Genomic DNA, 15978 nt, shown 5'->3' with positions numbered 1-15978 from the left:
CTCAGGCATGGTGATATGCGAGGCAGACCCGACCTGACGGTCCGGGGGGGACGACTCTGCGATGTAACGCGGAGCCGTACCCCCCTCTGCCTCGCCGGGGAGGGGGGGGCGAGGGAAGTTTCCCCCCCCCCCCAGCGCAGTTATGAGGACCGCGCCGCCGCCAGCGCGGCGCGCGAAGAGGCCCGGGGCTACGGCGGGGGCCGGATACCCCAAGCTTTACCGCCAAACCACCAGGGGAAGAGGCGGGGGGGGCTGGTGTCCCCCTCCCCCGACCTAGGGCAGATCAGGCCCAGCCCTGCCGGGTGCGCCCACGTTAGGGTGCACCCGGCGTGACGAATCGGCCTATGGCCGACTGGGTCCGGGGGGGCTCCGGAAGTATGCTGCACGCGTTCCCGGAGCCCCCCAGTCATGGACCAGGGCAGGACACCCGGAGAGGTTTTAGTGGATATGTCCCCGCCGACACGTCGTCGGCGGGAAAGAGCCCTACATAACCACCAGGCCTCCCCCGGGGCCTGGGGTATGCGGTAACGCATTTCCTCTCCGTAAACAAAAAAAAAACAAAAAAAAGGGCATGGTGATATGACAAAGGTACCACAAGGGTACCTCTTGACATTGAGGTTGTCATATAAATACGCAATGACATTTATATTAAGAAATTATTACTTTTGGAAACATATTTGTACATTACATATGCACAATTAATGTTTTCAACAAAATCAATTTAATAACAAGATGTTACGATAGCCGTTGGGTCAGCTGTCAAAATAAGTTCATTACCATGTTCATGTGATAAGAACTTTTATGGTAACATATCGATAATATCGATAATTTATGTGATAATATGAAAAAGATTGAATATGTTGATAAAATAGAATTCAGACATATCAAATTATGTCTATTTGACATTATCGCGTTTATATCAATTAAATTACCGATTTACATTTTTAATAGTTAAAAATGTAAATAAATTATCGATATGTTATCATTATTGATATGTTACCATAAAAGTTCTTATCATATGAACATGAACTTATTTTGACAGCTGACCCAACGGCTATCGTAACATCTTGTTATTAAATTGATATTTTGTTGAAAACATTAATTGTGCATATGTATTGTACAAATATGTTTCCTACAGTAGTAATTTCTTAATATAAATGTCATTGCGTATTTATATGACAACCTCAATGTCAAGAGGTACCCTTGTGGTACCTTTGTCATGTCACCATGCCTGAGCGCGCGAAATGTCAGCTCAGTAATTCGTAAATTTTAATCGCAAATAATTTAAAAACCATTATACCCTCGACATTTTTGTATTAGGATTTTCTTCTTAGAATTTTCTAAAGAATCCGCTCTTAAAATGGGATGCGAGCTTTTTGGGACACCCTGTATATTTGCAAATTCGATTGGACGCACTAGTACGCACTGGTGTACATTAAACACCGTCGTACACAAAATCGACGTAAAAATATGTATTTACTATAAATACCCATATAAACATATTAAATTGTGAAATCCTCAATCAATATTTTATTATATAATTTGGTAAAATACATATTTTATCATTTAAGGTATTTATTTTTATTTTTAAATAAGATTAGATCGGCACGGCGGCTTTAAATGTGCACCAGTGCGCACTAGTGCAATCCAACCAAATTCGCTATGTTTTGACATGTATTAAATTTTCTTGAAATTTTTGTTTCAAATTAATTTTATGACCTCGGCGTTTCCCGGCGCAAATTCGAGGAGCAAAATTCAGACAGCTGCTGTACCACCATGCTTTAAAAAAAAAAAAAAAAAAAAAATTTTAATTAGTTTAAATATTAAATATTATCGTATAATTTGTCATTTTTCTATATATTTTGCCAATTTTTTTTAAAAATTCGAGAAAAAACGGCTGTTTACATAAGGTTCCCTCCTTAAAGTACAATTATACATATGCATACACATGTACATATATACATATATATATATATATATATATATATAATATATATATACAGGGTGATTCAAAATAACCCGTTGTCTTTCAAGGGACGTATTCCCGGTCGAATTCTAAGACGATTTTTCCTTTGCCAAAAATTTGTCAGACGCTTAGATTTTGAAATATCAGCCGATTAAGTTAGCGTATCACGGGTCGAATACAGATGTTACGCAGGGACGGCGCATTCACCGTTACGCGCGGGTGTGTCGTAAGGTGCCTGCTGCGCTAAGCTGATACAACACACAAGTCTTTCTCCCCTCTTACTCTCTCTCTCTCTCTCTCTCTCTCTCTCTCTCTCTCTCTCTCTCTCTCTCTCTCTCTCTCTCTCTCTCCCTCTCCCTCTCCCTCTCTCCTCTCTCTCTCTCTCTCTCTCTCTCTTCTCTCTCTCTCTCTCTCTCTCTGTCACATCACAATGCTAGCTTTAACTTAAAAATGTAATTCATTTTCTTCTTAATTTTAGTGATTTTAATAAGAGAAGTGCCAGGAAAGTCTTTATACAGTCGAAGAATCGAACTAAGAATTGCACGAAATCTACAAAAGTATTTACATCTCGAGTTTTTAGAAACAGTAGTACTTTAGTATCATAATACACGATTCATTCACTTGATAAAACTTGAGTAACTAATTAACGATCACTTCGAGTAACGATCACTGCAAATAATTATTAGTCATTCGGCGTGCGAAAATATGTAGCTCGATAAAACTCGTGTTTACGCGCGACAAACAGACAACACGTGTTTACTCGACAACAGGAAAGAGCCGACTGATTTTATGGGTTACATTATGATCGAATATGAATGCGTGATTTGTCAAACAGAAGTTAAAACGCGGCAATTTAAAAGTAAAGTAGTAATTAATATTGTTTTTAATAATAAAATTTATTGAAAAATATTTTTCTATTTATTTTATTAAAATTATTGTTTTATATCAAGAGATTTTACACTAAGAAAAAGTTATTGAATTTTAATAAATATTTGTTTGAATACTTGCAATGACATAATTTATTATGTCAAACAAATGTAATTAAATATTTTTTTAATACAAGAATCACTAATGTAATTTAACTATCATTTTTTTACTGAATAAATACATGTATTTATTTACATTTAATAAATTGTGTCATTGCAAGTATTCAAATAAATTTTTTTCTCAGTGTAATAATTTGTTAAAACTAAAAGATTGTTCCTCGAAATAAATTATTTGGTTGCCCTGAAAAGGGCAGATTAATTCTCTTTGAAGAATTTTCTTCATAAAAAGTGCTCAAAGTGACCACCGTCCATCGTGATGCAGGCTTTCCCCCCCCCCATCTCTCTCTCTCTCTCTCTCTCTCTCTCTCTCTCTCTCTCTCTCTCTCTGTGACAAAAAAGTACTACTGTTTCTAAAAACTCGAGATGTAAATACTTTTGTAGATTTCGTGCAATTCTTTGTTCGATTTTTTGACTGTACAAAGAATTTCCTGGCACTTCTCTTATTAAAATTATTAAAATTAAGAAGAAAATTAATTACATTTTTAAGTTAAAGTTAGCATTGTGATGTAACAGAGAGAGAGAGAGAGAGAGAGAGAGAGAGAGAGAGAGAGAGAGAGAGAGAGAGAGAGAGAGTGAGTGAGAGGGGAGAAAGACTTGTGTGTTGTATGTATCAGCTGAGCGCAGCAGGCACCTCACGACACACCCGCACGTAACGGTGAGTGCGCCGCCTCTGCGTACCATCTGTATTTGACTCGTGATACGCTAACTTAATCGGCTGATATTCTAAAATCTAAGCGTCTGACAAATTTTTGGCAAAGGAAAAATCGTTTTAGAATTCGATCAGGAATACGCTCCTTAAAAGACAACGGGTTATTCTGAATCACCCTGTATATATTTATTGTGATGTAAAATCTTGTTCGGCTGTCCGTCACAAAGATCGTAACATCCGGCCGGGAAGCGCACGCCGCGGCTCTACGTCCTCTCGGCTCGGAGACGGACGTGTTGGCGCGTGCGCTAATGATTTCGCGTTTTTGTTTGTGAGCGTGTATTCGTCCCTGAAATTTTAGCAACGTTTTGCAGATCGTCGGCTGACAAAAATCAATCTTGTATCAACAAGATCTCACTCAACAAAAAGACTGCAGAAAGACGTACCGTCACCCGGAGCTTTACGGATCATGCGCAAGATCGCAGTAGCGCACACGACAGGTGATCTCTATTCATTTAATTAAGTCATCTCTCACCGTCGCGCCCGTACGCAACAATAAGGCCGCTAAATTTTGCAGGAAAAAAAAAGTCAGACGAAGGGAACGTCGACACTCCACAGAGATCATCGCGTGGAAGATCCCAAACGAGGAGCTGCGAGAAGGTGTTCCTGATTTGATCCCGAGCGCGGAAGCAGCAGACATCGAAGATTCCGTAAGGATAGCCGTCCGGCCTCGGAAAAACCACGGGAAAAGTCGTAAGCTGCCCGAAGACATCGACATACTTCGAATTGCGGGCCGCAACGCAACAACCTGATTAGAGGGTCGCAAAGACCGCGTTATAAGACGTAACCAATAGCGGGGCGCGAAGAGTCACCGTGCGTGGGGCGAGAGATCCTGCGTGCCGCCTACCGAATTTCCTCGCGCTATCAATCACTTCGCTGTAGATTGACGTGTGAGCAGTGCTGCCAGGCGGGCCGGGCTGGCCGGCCTACCCCTCCAGTCCCTCAGAAACGTGTTGTAAGCGCGCGGAACCCAGTAAACAAAAATTGAAATTTTTATATTTTTTGTTAATATATTAGGAGTATAAATAAATTTCCGCCGTTTCACAAAAAATGGCGCCACTAGTATGTTATGGTTGAAATTGTCTGTTGTAAAACGTTATATCGTAAGGTTGGACATCTGGCATCAAAATAACCTTAAAATATTAGCAATTTTGTATCAGCATCATATATCTTTTTTCGTGTAAAAATGTCGAGTTTTGAGCCGAATAAACGTCATTTGTGGGAGCTTTCGATTTACTTCTTTTATTTGAAGAAATCTGCAGCCGAGGCGCATCGATTGCTTGTAGAAGCATATGATGAGGCTGCCTTAAGTGAGAGAAGTTGCCGTGAGTGGTTTCACAAGTTTAAGAACGGTGAATTTGACGTCGAAGACAAAGAACGTAGCGGAAGGCCGAAAGTGTACGAAGACGCGGAATTGGAAACATTATTAAATGAAGATTCGTGCCAAACGCAAGAAGCACTTGCACTTACATTAGGAGTGACTCAACCAGCAATTTCACATCGCTTAAAATCATTGGGAATGATTCAAAAACAAGGAAACTGGGTTCCATATGAACTGAAGCCGAGAAACGTTGAACGCCGATTTTTCACATGTGAAATGCTGCTTGCCAGGCATAAAGGAAAGGGTTTCTTGCATCGTATAGTCACTGGTGATGAAAAATGGATCCACTACGATAACCCAAAGAAGAAATCATGGGGACCACCTGGCCATGCTTCAACATCGACAGCCAAGCCGAACATTCATGGAAAAAAGCTCATGTTGTGTATTGGTGGGATCAGCTTGGTGTCGTGTATTATGAGTTGTTCAAACCGAATGAAACCATTACTGGGGCTCTCTACCGAACACAATTGATGAGATTGAGCCGAGTACTCAAGGAAAAACGTGCCCGCTACTACTCCAGACACGACAAAGTTATTCTTCTGCATGATAATGCTCGTCCATGTTGCGGCGCCGGTCAAAACCTACCTGGAAACACTCAATTGGGAAGTTTTACCCCACCTGCCGTATTCACCAGACATTGCTCCTTCTGATTACTACCTGTTTCGATCGATGGCGCATGGCCCGTCTGAGCACTTCACATCATATAAAGATACAAAAAATTGGGTCGATTTGTGGATAGCTTCAAAAGATGAAGCATTCTTCCGACGCAGTATCCGTATGCTGCCAGAAAGATGGGATAAAGTAGTGGCTAGCGATGGATAATACTTCGAATAAAACATTAAGTACCGTTCTTTCACAATAAATGCCCAATTTTTGATAAAAAAACGGCGGAAACTTATACTCCTAATAAATTAAAGATTAATTTAAAATAAATTAGATAAAATAAAAGTAATTGTTCAAAAAAAGAAACAGAATAAGAATAATTATCAAAAAACATGTTATATAATTATAACAAAATATTTTATTTAGTAAAAATGATTAAGGATACTAACATTTATTGCATAAACTTGCTGAAAAAGCCTTATCAGTATCCGTAAAAAAAATTACAAAATATTTTTAACATAAAAATAAATATTTCAATAAATTAAAATATTATATATTATACAATTATATTATAAATTTGCAATTATAAATTAATTTTTAAACAAAATAAACTTTATAATTATTATTTATTATAAACAAAGTATTTATTCATTTTTACTCGGGATCCGCGCTTTTACAACTCGTTCCTGAGAGGGGACTGGAGGGGTAACTCAGCCCGCCTGACAGCACTGCGTGTGAGCCGGAAGCGAGCCGAAAACATGACCGCAGAATTTATTGTGAAGACGATTTCGGAGAGAACCAGTGTCGTGGTAAGACAAACGATCCTGTAAAACCACCGATTTCGCCGGTTGGATAGTTCGCCCGCGCGCGATAATTACAATTCGAGTCCGCGTTATATGCAAGTAGATTTTCCGCCAAAATCGGAGCATACACGTAGTTGCGCGCTGCCTGCGTTGTTCTGCCGAAGCCGCCCCATCCGATCATGTCGTGTATTTCTCGTTTCGTTATTAAGAACGCCACCTACACCACCACAGCCAAGTCTCGCGTTATCCCGTGTCTTCATTTTGCGTGTCTCGTTTAATTTCGTCTACTCTTGTCTTTGTCAAGCAATCGGATCGTTCCGATCGCACGCTTTCGGTCGAATCGTCACGTTGTCTTCGCAAATAAGGGTGCGCGTGTTGGATAATAACGTGTGCGAGCGGTGAATCTTGTCCGTCGCTGATTAGAGTTTAATTTGGTCTCTGTTTTTTTTAAGTAAGCTTATTCCGACGACCGCGTGGTATTTTCCGGCCGCGCCCGTGTCGCGAGAGATTGTCCCGAAATACTGTGATTTAATGTCTGAGATTGGAGGAAATTTACTTGTTAATTTTCTAATTATTCGACGTGTTCTCTTCCAAAGCTCCCTCGCTCTCTTCTATCTTCCCGCCAGCAACAAACCACTCCCTCTGCCAATTCCGTGGCTGAGCTACCGGTTAAGAGAGCTCGTCATTGCCCGTGAAGCAATAAAACATTTCCGCGTTCGATTTTCAATCGCGACAAATTTCAGCAATCGATAATCTTGTATAAGAGCGGTACGCTCACTCGTGCCTGGCACCCAATCTATTATTTAATTGTTGCGCATTAGATCAAAATCTGCGAGCTAATCTTCGCGTCTATCTGTCGTCGCGGGTGATCACGTAGTTGCACCACGCTCGTGAGTGCAGTCGCAATATACACATACATACGTGTGTGTGTGTGTGTGTGTGTGTGTGTGTGTGTGTGTGTGTGTGTGCATGTGCGTGTGTATGTGTGTGTACATATAGTTGTACATATATAATTAATATTTATTTATAAATTATATAACAAAACAAAATATATATTAATATTATTATCTAGTTAGAAAACAATAGAAACTAATTATATAAGTTATATTTAAAATATATATATATACGAGGTGTGTTCAAAAAGTATCGCGAATTTTGAATTTTCGCGGGTTACGTATATTCGAATTTCGATCTTTTTGTGGCGTTATGTTGGTACTCATGTCTCTCACTTATGCCGACAAGCTCGGCCATTTTGAATGTTCACTTAATTGTTGACAGCTGCTTTGCTTGCACGTGTTTTGGATCGTCTTCGATTTTTACCTATTCAAAAAAATGGATCAAAGAACCTGTATCAAAATTTGTGTGAAAAACGAAATTAAGTGCGCGGATGCATTCCGAATGTTGACTGTGGCATACGGAGAAGCTACCTTGGACCGAAGCAACGTTTATCGGTGGTACAAAATGTTCTCAGAAGGCCGAGAAGATGTGAACGACGAAGAGCGTGCCGGACGCCCGAGCACTTCACCAACAGACGAAAAAATTAATGAAGTGGAGAAAATGGTATTGGCCAATCGTCGAATCACCGTTAGAGAAGTTGCTGAGGACCTAAACATATCGATTGGCTCGTGCCATTCGATTTTTATCAATGATTTGGGCATGAGACGGGTCGCCGCGAAATTCGTACCAAAATTGCTCAATTGCGACCAAAAACAGCATCGCATGAACATTGCTAATGAGATGTTGGACTCTGTCCGCGACGAACCAAATTTGCTCCAGAGGGTCATAACTGGTGACGAATCGTGTGTTTATGGTTATGACGTGGAAACCAAAGCTCAATCATCTCAATGGAAGCTGCCGCACGAACCAAGACCGAAAAAAGCGCGCCAAGTTCGGTCGAATGTGAAAGTTTTGCTGATAGTTTTCTTCGATTGCAGGGGCGTGGTGCATCATGAGTTCTTGCCACAGGGTAGAACGGTCAATAAGGAATATTACCTGCAAGTTATGCGCAATTTGCGCGAAGCAATCCGCCAGAAACGCCCGGATTTGTGGAAGAACAAAAATTGGCTTTTGCACCACGATAACGCCCCTGCTCACACATCGTTGCTTGTGCGCGACTTTTTGGCCAAAAACAACACACTAATGATGCCGCAGCCACCGTATTCCCCAGATCTGGCCCCCTGTGACTTTTTCTTGTTCCCTAAACTGAAGAGGCCCATGAAAGGACGACGTTACGCTACGCTTGACGAGATAAAGACGGCATCGAAGGAGGAGCTGAACAAGATAAAAAAAAATGATTTTTTGAAGTGCTTCGAAGATTGGAAAAACCGTTGGCACAAGTGTATAATATCTCATGGGGATTACTTTGAAGGGGACAAAATAGATATTCATGAATAAATAAATAATTTTTGAAAAAACACAAAATTCGCGATACTTTTTGAACATACCTCGTAAAATTGTACTTTTATATACAAGATAGAGAAAATCTGCCCATACTCCCATGGGTTGACAGAGCAAGTGAAACTGAAAAAAAAGTCCTTTATCATTTTTCAAAATTCGTAATAGTTATACCGAGATAAAAATTAATAAAGTCGGCAAATAAGCATGTACTTTCCCTACCCACCGCACGCGGAGACCGACCGTCGGTCGCCAAACTATAGGCAGCCGCGGTAGGCGGCACGGTGAGGCGGATAAGACAGCCATTACTGCATCTCTCTTCTCACCGTGCCGCTTGCCGCGGTTGCCTATAGTTTCGCGACCGACAGGCAGTTTCCGTGTGCGTAGAAAAAGTACGTGCTCATTTGCCGACTTTATTAATTTCTTTCTCGGTAACTATTGCAAATTTTGAAAAATGATAAAAGACTACTTCTCAGTTTCACTTGCTCCATCAACCCATGAGGGTATAGGCAGATTTTCTGGGTCACTCTGTATACACGGTGTCCCAGAATTAGCACAGATTTTTTATATGAGCAAAGTTTTCGGAATATTCTAAGTCAAAAATCCTAATACAATTAAAAATCTCAAGGCTATAATACTTTTTAAATCATAAATTATTAAAACTATCTAATTGTAACGGCTAAAATTCGCGCGCTCAGGCTTTGCACATAGCACAGAAGAAAAGATGCCCTTGTACATACATTGGCTGACTTTCTACATATAAACTTAATTTTTCATATAATGATAAGGAGTCACTTTTTAACTTTGTCTTGTTCATCAGTGATAATTTAGTTTAATTTTACACGATACAAAAGAATCGCATTTTGTCGAATTGCTGTAGAATCCTACAATCCGTCTTAGAAATGTTTCACTAAATCTTTAAAAAAAGTTTTTACTTATTTTTAAAATTATCTACAAGTATTTGTTGATAATTCGAGAAAAGTTAAATTTTTGAAAAATAAATAAGTTAAAAATCTTATTTTTCAAAAAATAAAACCTTTTTTTTGTACCTAAATTTTTTTATCCTACTGATACTTATAATTAGATAAAAGTTTGAAAGATGTGTAATAAAAATTTCAAGATGCTAATAAAACTGTTACTGTATAAAACTGTGAAATATTTGAAATAATAAAACAGTCGGTTTGCACAAAGCATTTTACTATTTTCAAATGGACCTACAGAATTAAATAATTTTTCTATTTATTTATTACATAAGAATTGAAATTAATATTTATTTTATAAGCTTTTCATATTTTAAGCAATATAAAAAAAGAGGTTGCAACTAATATTCATAATTGATGTACAGTCTAAAAATGCCATAAATTAATCATAACACAAATATATTACCACATCTGAAGACATTTTTTATAAATATTAGCCAAATATACAGGGTGTCCCATTTTAAATAATCCAGCCAAATATCTCAAAAACTAAACCCAGTAGACAAAAATATTTCAGACAAAAGTTGTATGATTTCGAAGGGAACATAAGATGGTGTCATTAATTTGACCTTGAATAGTTGCTTGAAGGACACGTAAAGGTCACCTTCAATTTTTTTAATAAAACTGCCTACTTTTTATTACATATTCTCGTAGCTTATCTCGAGACCTTTACAAAACACTACAAGAAAGTTTATTTTCGTTGAGTACTTTCCAAGTTTGAGGCTTGAAAGCTACGGTGTACTGTAACTTTCAAGCGTCACAACTCGGAAAGTACTCAACAAAAATAAACTTTCTTGTAGTGTTTTGGAAAAATCTCGAAATAAACTACAAGAATATGCAATAAAAGATACAATATTAGAGTATCGGTAGTTCCCTCATTAAAGGATATCGGTACTTTCTTAACATTCTATATTTTTTATTGCATTTTCTTATAGTCGATTTCGAGAGGTTTTCAAAATGCTATAAATAAGTTTATTTTCATTAAAGATTTTCCGAGTTATGACGCTTGAAAGTTACAGTATTATTTCAGTAGATTTCACAGTATCATTTCGTAGATTTCAGTAGTACTTCTAAAAATAAACTAGAGCCCTCTGTTGCGAAAATACGTCATGACTTTTCCTACAACCGAATATAACATATTTCATAGTTAAGTATAATATAAGTAACAGTATCTTAATAATAATACAAAAAAAGAATAATTTTTTGTTAAATGAATAATTTAGACATAAAAAAAGCTGGGATTAAACTTTTAAAGTACTGTATGTATTATAGAGAATTATTTATAAAACAAAAGCAATTTGTTGTATGGAAACAACTGTCATGTTTATAAATAAATCGTTTCTGTCAGTCTCAAGATTTAAACGTGTTATCAGACGCTTAACTGAATGTTATTTTGATTCTTTAAATAAAAATTTTTTCTACCCATTCAAATTGTACACCAATTATTTCTCAGGTTATGGGCCCAGAGTACAACGCGAGTAAAAATAATAGTGTTAATTTGTGCGTGTGTTCCGGAAATAGCTTGTTTTATGTGTGCAGTTTAGTGTAACATGTTGGCGGAAGAAGACAAATATAAAGTTCCTCTCTCCGATGGGACCAACTTTAGCAATTGCAAATTTCACATGGAAACTTTACTCGTAAAACACGATTTAACTGATTATATTAAAAGCCGGTAACGCGGACAATCGAATTGAAGGAAACGGACACACCGAAACAGTTGTGTATACTCTTCGAGAGAAGAATAAAGTTTTCAAGTATTTCAGGCTTTATCATGCAATGGCCAAAACACATTTCAATCAAAGCTCAGCAGATTAAAATGCGATAACGGACGAGAATATCTTTCTACAGAAATAAAGAATTTCTGCGCTAGTCAAGGAATTCAATACAAATTTACAATTAGATATACACCACAGCAAAATGGAGTAGCAAAACGGATAAATTGTACTATCACGGAAAGAGCATGTTGTATGCTTTTAAACTCAAAGGTGAGCAAAAGGTTCTGGACAGAAGTTGTTCAAACGGTAGTATTTTTTGATTAATCAAAGTCCAACAAAAGCTGTTAAAGAAAAAGTTCTGGCCGAGTTATGGTATGGAGAAAAATCGAATGTTCAGAAATTAAGAATTTTCAAATGTTTTGCCTATTTGCGTTTACCCAAAAAATTAATTGATGGAAAATTTAATTCAAGATCAAAGAAGTGTCGTATGGTTAGATATGGTCCGAACAGATATCGTTTGTAGTGTCCGGAAGAGAAGAGGATCATTTTAGGACATGATATAATCTTCAATGAAATAAGATTTGTTCTTGATGGAAATAAAAATTTTTATACTAACAGTCAAATAGAACATAAAGATAACAAGATGAATTCAACAAAACATCCAAATAAGAAAGCAGAATTTCAAGAGACAAAACAAAAATGAATTTAAGTAGTTCTGAAAACTCGCTTTCTTCTGAAGAAAATAATTCTTTCAAAAGTGCAAATAAAAAAAATTGTTCATAAACAAAAATCTGTAATTTAGAGAAAAAAAGAACAAAAAAATGAAGAACTTAGACGCAGTACAAAACTAAAGAATAAACTTAAATAACTTAAATATTATGATGGATATATTGGAATAGCTTTAAATCCTGAAGCTTTTGTCAATGACGTATCAGAAGATTACAATAATATTAAACAAAAAAAGATAAAGAATTCTAATATAAAGCAAGAAGAAATTGCAATGTTCAGCGTTATAAGGTTCGTCTTGTAGTTAAAGAATGTGCTCAGAGAAAAGAATTCGATTATGTGGAAACTTAGACACCAGTTGCACATATTACAACGGTTAGAACTCTTTTCTCAATTATCAATCAAAACAATTTGTTTATAAGACAGCTGGACGTCAAAAATGCTTTTTTGCACAGAATTATAGAAGAGAAAATTTATATGAAGAAACCTCAAGGTCTTGAAAAACCAAATGGATTAGTTTGCAAACTAAACAAGTCTCTCTATGGACTGAAGCAGGCGCCATAGGCGTGGAATGCAAGATTTGACAAATTTGTTTAAGGTCTTAATCTTAAACGTTCAAAAAGCGATATGTATTTATACTGTCAAATATGGAAACAAAACAAGCTCTTTTTTTTACTTTATGTGGACAATATTATTATTGCAGCAGATAATAAACATAAATTTAAAAAATTAAGAGATATACTAATGCACGAGTTTCTTATTACAGACATGAAAGAGCTACATAATTATCTAGAAATAAAGATTGAAATTCAGCATAATGGCATATTCTTAAGTTAAAAAGCTTTCATAGAGAGAATGTTAGATGTCATGGTTTAACATGACTGAGTGCAAACCAGTTAAATCACCGACGGAAGTACAAAAAAGACAGAAAAAAGGTCATGAAAAAGTCAAGTGTATTATTGAAAAAAGCCTTATCAAGAATTCATCGAATATCTGAGGTATCTGATGTTATACACACGTCCGGACATTAGTTCAGCAATTAATTATGTTATTTGTTTTCAGAATTGTGCAACAGAAAGTCACCGGATTGGTCTAAAACAAATTCTACGTTACATTAATGGAACACTGAAATATGGGTTGTTTCTATCTAAGAAGAGAAATAATATCCCTCTACTTGCGTACGTGGAGGCAGATTGGGCCAGTGATAGCGATTGGAAATCTGTTACTGGATATTAATTTCGAGTTTATGAAACCACGATGTCCTAGATAACAAGAAAACAAACAACAATAGCATTGTCTGCATATGTGGCCTTGGCTACAGCCGTGATAGACATTCTACGGTTTATTAAATTGTTACGCAATTTTGGACTTGAGTGTGACAAACCAATTACTGTTTTTGAAGATAATCAATCTTGCATACATTTAAAAAATAAATAGAAACAACATCGTAAACTAAAATATATTGATATTAAATATAATTTTCTTAAAAATTTGTGTAGTAGATAGATAATTTATTGCCTCCCCTTAGGGTTACATCTCCGTACAATTATTCTTTACCAACCAACTTACTTAGCTTACGAACTAGGACGCCGCAATCTACACTTAAATCTATCCTATCTCTCCTACTATGTACACACGCACACGCGCACGCACACGCGCACGCGCACGCACACACGCGCACGCACGCACGCACACACACACGCCGCAATCCTACCTAACCTATCGGGACCTCCGCTTCCGGTGTTTCTTGTGAGCCCTTTTCAATCATCCCCTCTTTCACTCACTCATTCAAATCTTCATCCACCCATTCCCCCCCCCCCTCACGCCCATTCTCTCCCCTCAATACTTCCAACTTCCTCAACCATTCTTCTCCCTCCCCATCCTCTCCTAACACAATCCCCCTCATCTCCTGCCATCCTTTCCCATGCCCTCAACTCACACATTCCTCCCACACATGCTCCCACGTTTCGTTCATACGTTCACACATCCTGCACCTATTACGCTCTTCCTCCTCCCAGTGTCTGTTACCCCTCATCCCGTTCCCTAACCTAAATCTCGCCACCCTTTGCCACCTACTCTCTTCCCACCCTTTTTTTAAATACCCCGGAATCCCCTTAATCCATTTATATTTCCTATTACCCTTCGTCTTCATTATTCTCTCCCATCTTTCCTCCCTTTGCATCTCTCTCTCCCTCTTAATCAGACCCTCCATATTACTCCCCACTATATCCCACCCATCCCCCACTCTTCTCATCCCAAAAAATCCCCTTCTTTCCTCCTCCCATTCTGAGATACTTTTCTTTCCTCTACTTCTTGTTTTCAATTCCTCCTAATACCTCTTTGCTAGTTCGCTTCCTCTTCCTTCCTCGAACCTTTTTTCAAACCCTATTGCCCTTATTCCCGCCCTTTCCTCTCTGTAGTTCTTCCCTTACCATGTACTCCGGGGTCCCCTAATTTAGCCCCATCACCCATTTCAGGAATCTTTCATGTAGTCTTTCTAATGCTTCCCTCTCCTTCCATCTCCATATTTCTACCCCATAACCTATCACCGGCCATACCAGCATGTCAAATAGCCAGCACAGTCTACCTCAGTCCTCCTTAAACCTTCTTTTCCCAATTCCCCATACTTTTCCCATTACTGCTGCTCCTCTCCTTAACCTTTCCCTCACCTGTGCCCCCTGCCCTCCATTGCCTTGCATTACGTAACCCAGGTAGGAAAACTCCTTTTACTTCCTCTATTGCCTTTCCCTTTTACCTCCAATTCACTTTCCTTTTCCTCCCCTCCCCCTTTCCTAAACCTCATCATCCTCGTCTTGCCTACATTGAGTTCCAGTCCTTTTCCATCTAAGTACCTCTCCAATCTAACCAGAATGCTTCTCATATCATCCGCCTCCTCCGCCAACAGCACCATATCGTCTGCATACGACAAAGAGTAAACTTTTTCTTCCCCCAGTTTAACTCCCCCCCCCCCACCACCTTTTCTCATCACTTGCTCCAGGTCCGCCGTTAACAGGTTGAATAAGGTCGGACTCAGAGGACACCCCTGTCTCACCCCCTTCCAGAACTCTCAAAAATTTTCCCCTACTCTCTCCCGGTTCCTTGTTTCCCTGAGCACATCCTCGCATCTTATCATCAGCCCCTCTCTAACCCCTCTATCCCTCATTGCCTTTGCCAATATCCCTCTATCCACACAATCAAACGCGGCCCTTAGATCCACAAAGAGCGCGACCATTTTCCCTCCCGACTTGCTGACCTGCCTGTTTATCAGATAGTTTAACACGTAGATGTTATCTATCGTCCTTAAACTCTTTCGGAACCCGGTTTGGTTCTGTGGAATCAACCCTTTTTTTCTACCTCTTCCTTCAACCTGTTCGCTAGCACCGTCGCATACACTTTATAAAGCGATGACGTCAGCAACACTCCTCTGTACTTCTCCACGCTTATCCCCTTCCCCTTTTTCACGATCGGAACAATTACCCCATCACTCCACTCCTCAATCCATCCTTCGCCCCTCCAAATCCTGTCACATATTCCCCAAACCCATCGCTCCATCTCCCCCCCCCCGTATTTCCACATTTCAACCGGAATCCGCCCCTGCTGCTTTTTTGTCCTTCATTCCCGACAGCACTCTCTTTATCTTCTCCCGCGCTAGCCCCTC

The 15978-nt window shown here is 38.7% G+C and overlaps 1 protein-coding gene across 1 annotated transcript in view; it reads right to left on the bottom strand.

The window, feature by feature from the left end:
* Positions 1 to 15978, bottom strand: part of LOC105204157 (charged multivesicular body protein 4b) — a 62742-nt gene that overhangs the window by 32311 nt on the left and 14453 nt on the right. The window lies entirely within an intron of this gene.

Source organism: Solenopsis invicta, unplaced genomic scaffold, assembly GCF_016802725.1.
Source record: "Solenopsis invicta isolate M01_SB unplaced genomic scaffold, UNIL_Sinv_3.0 scaffold_38, whole genome shotgun sequence".
In the NCBI taxonomy this organism is placed as follows: Eukaryota; Metazoa; Arthropoda; class Insecta; order Hymenoptera; family Formicidae; genus Solenopsis; species Solenopsis invicta.
This window is presented reverse-complemented; position numbering and strand designations above follow the sequence as displayed.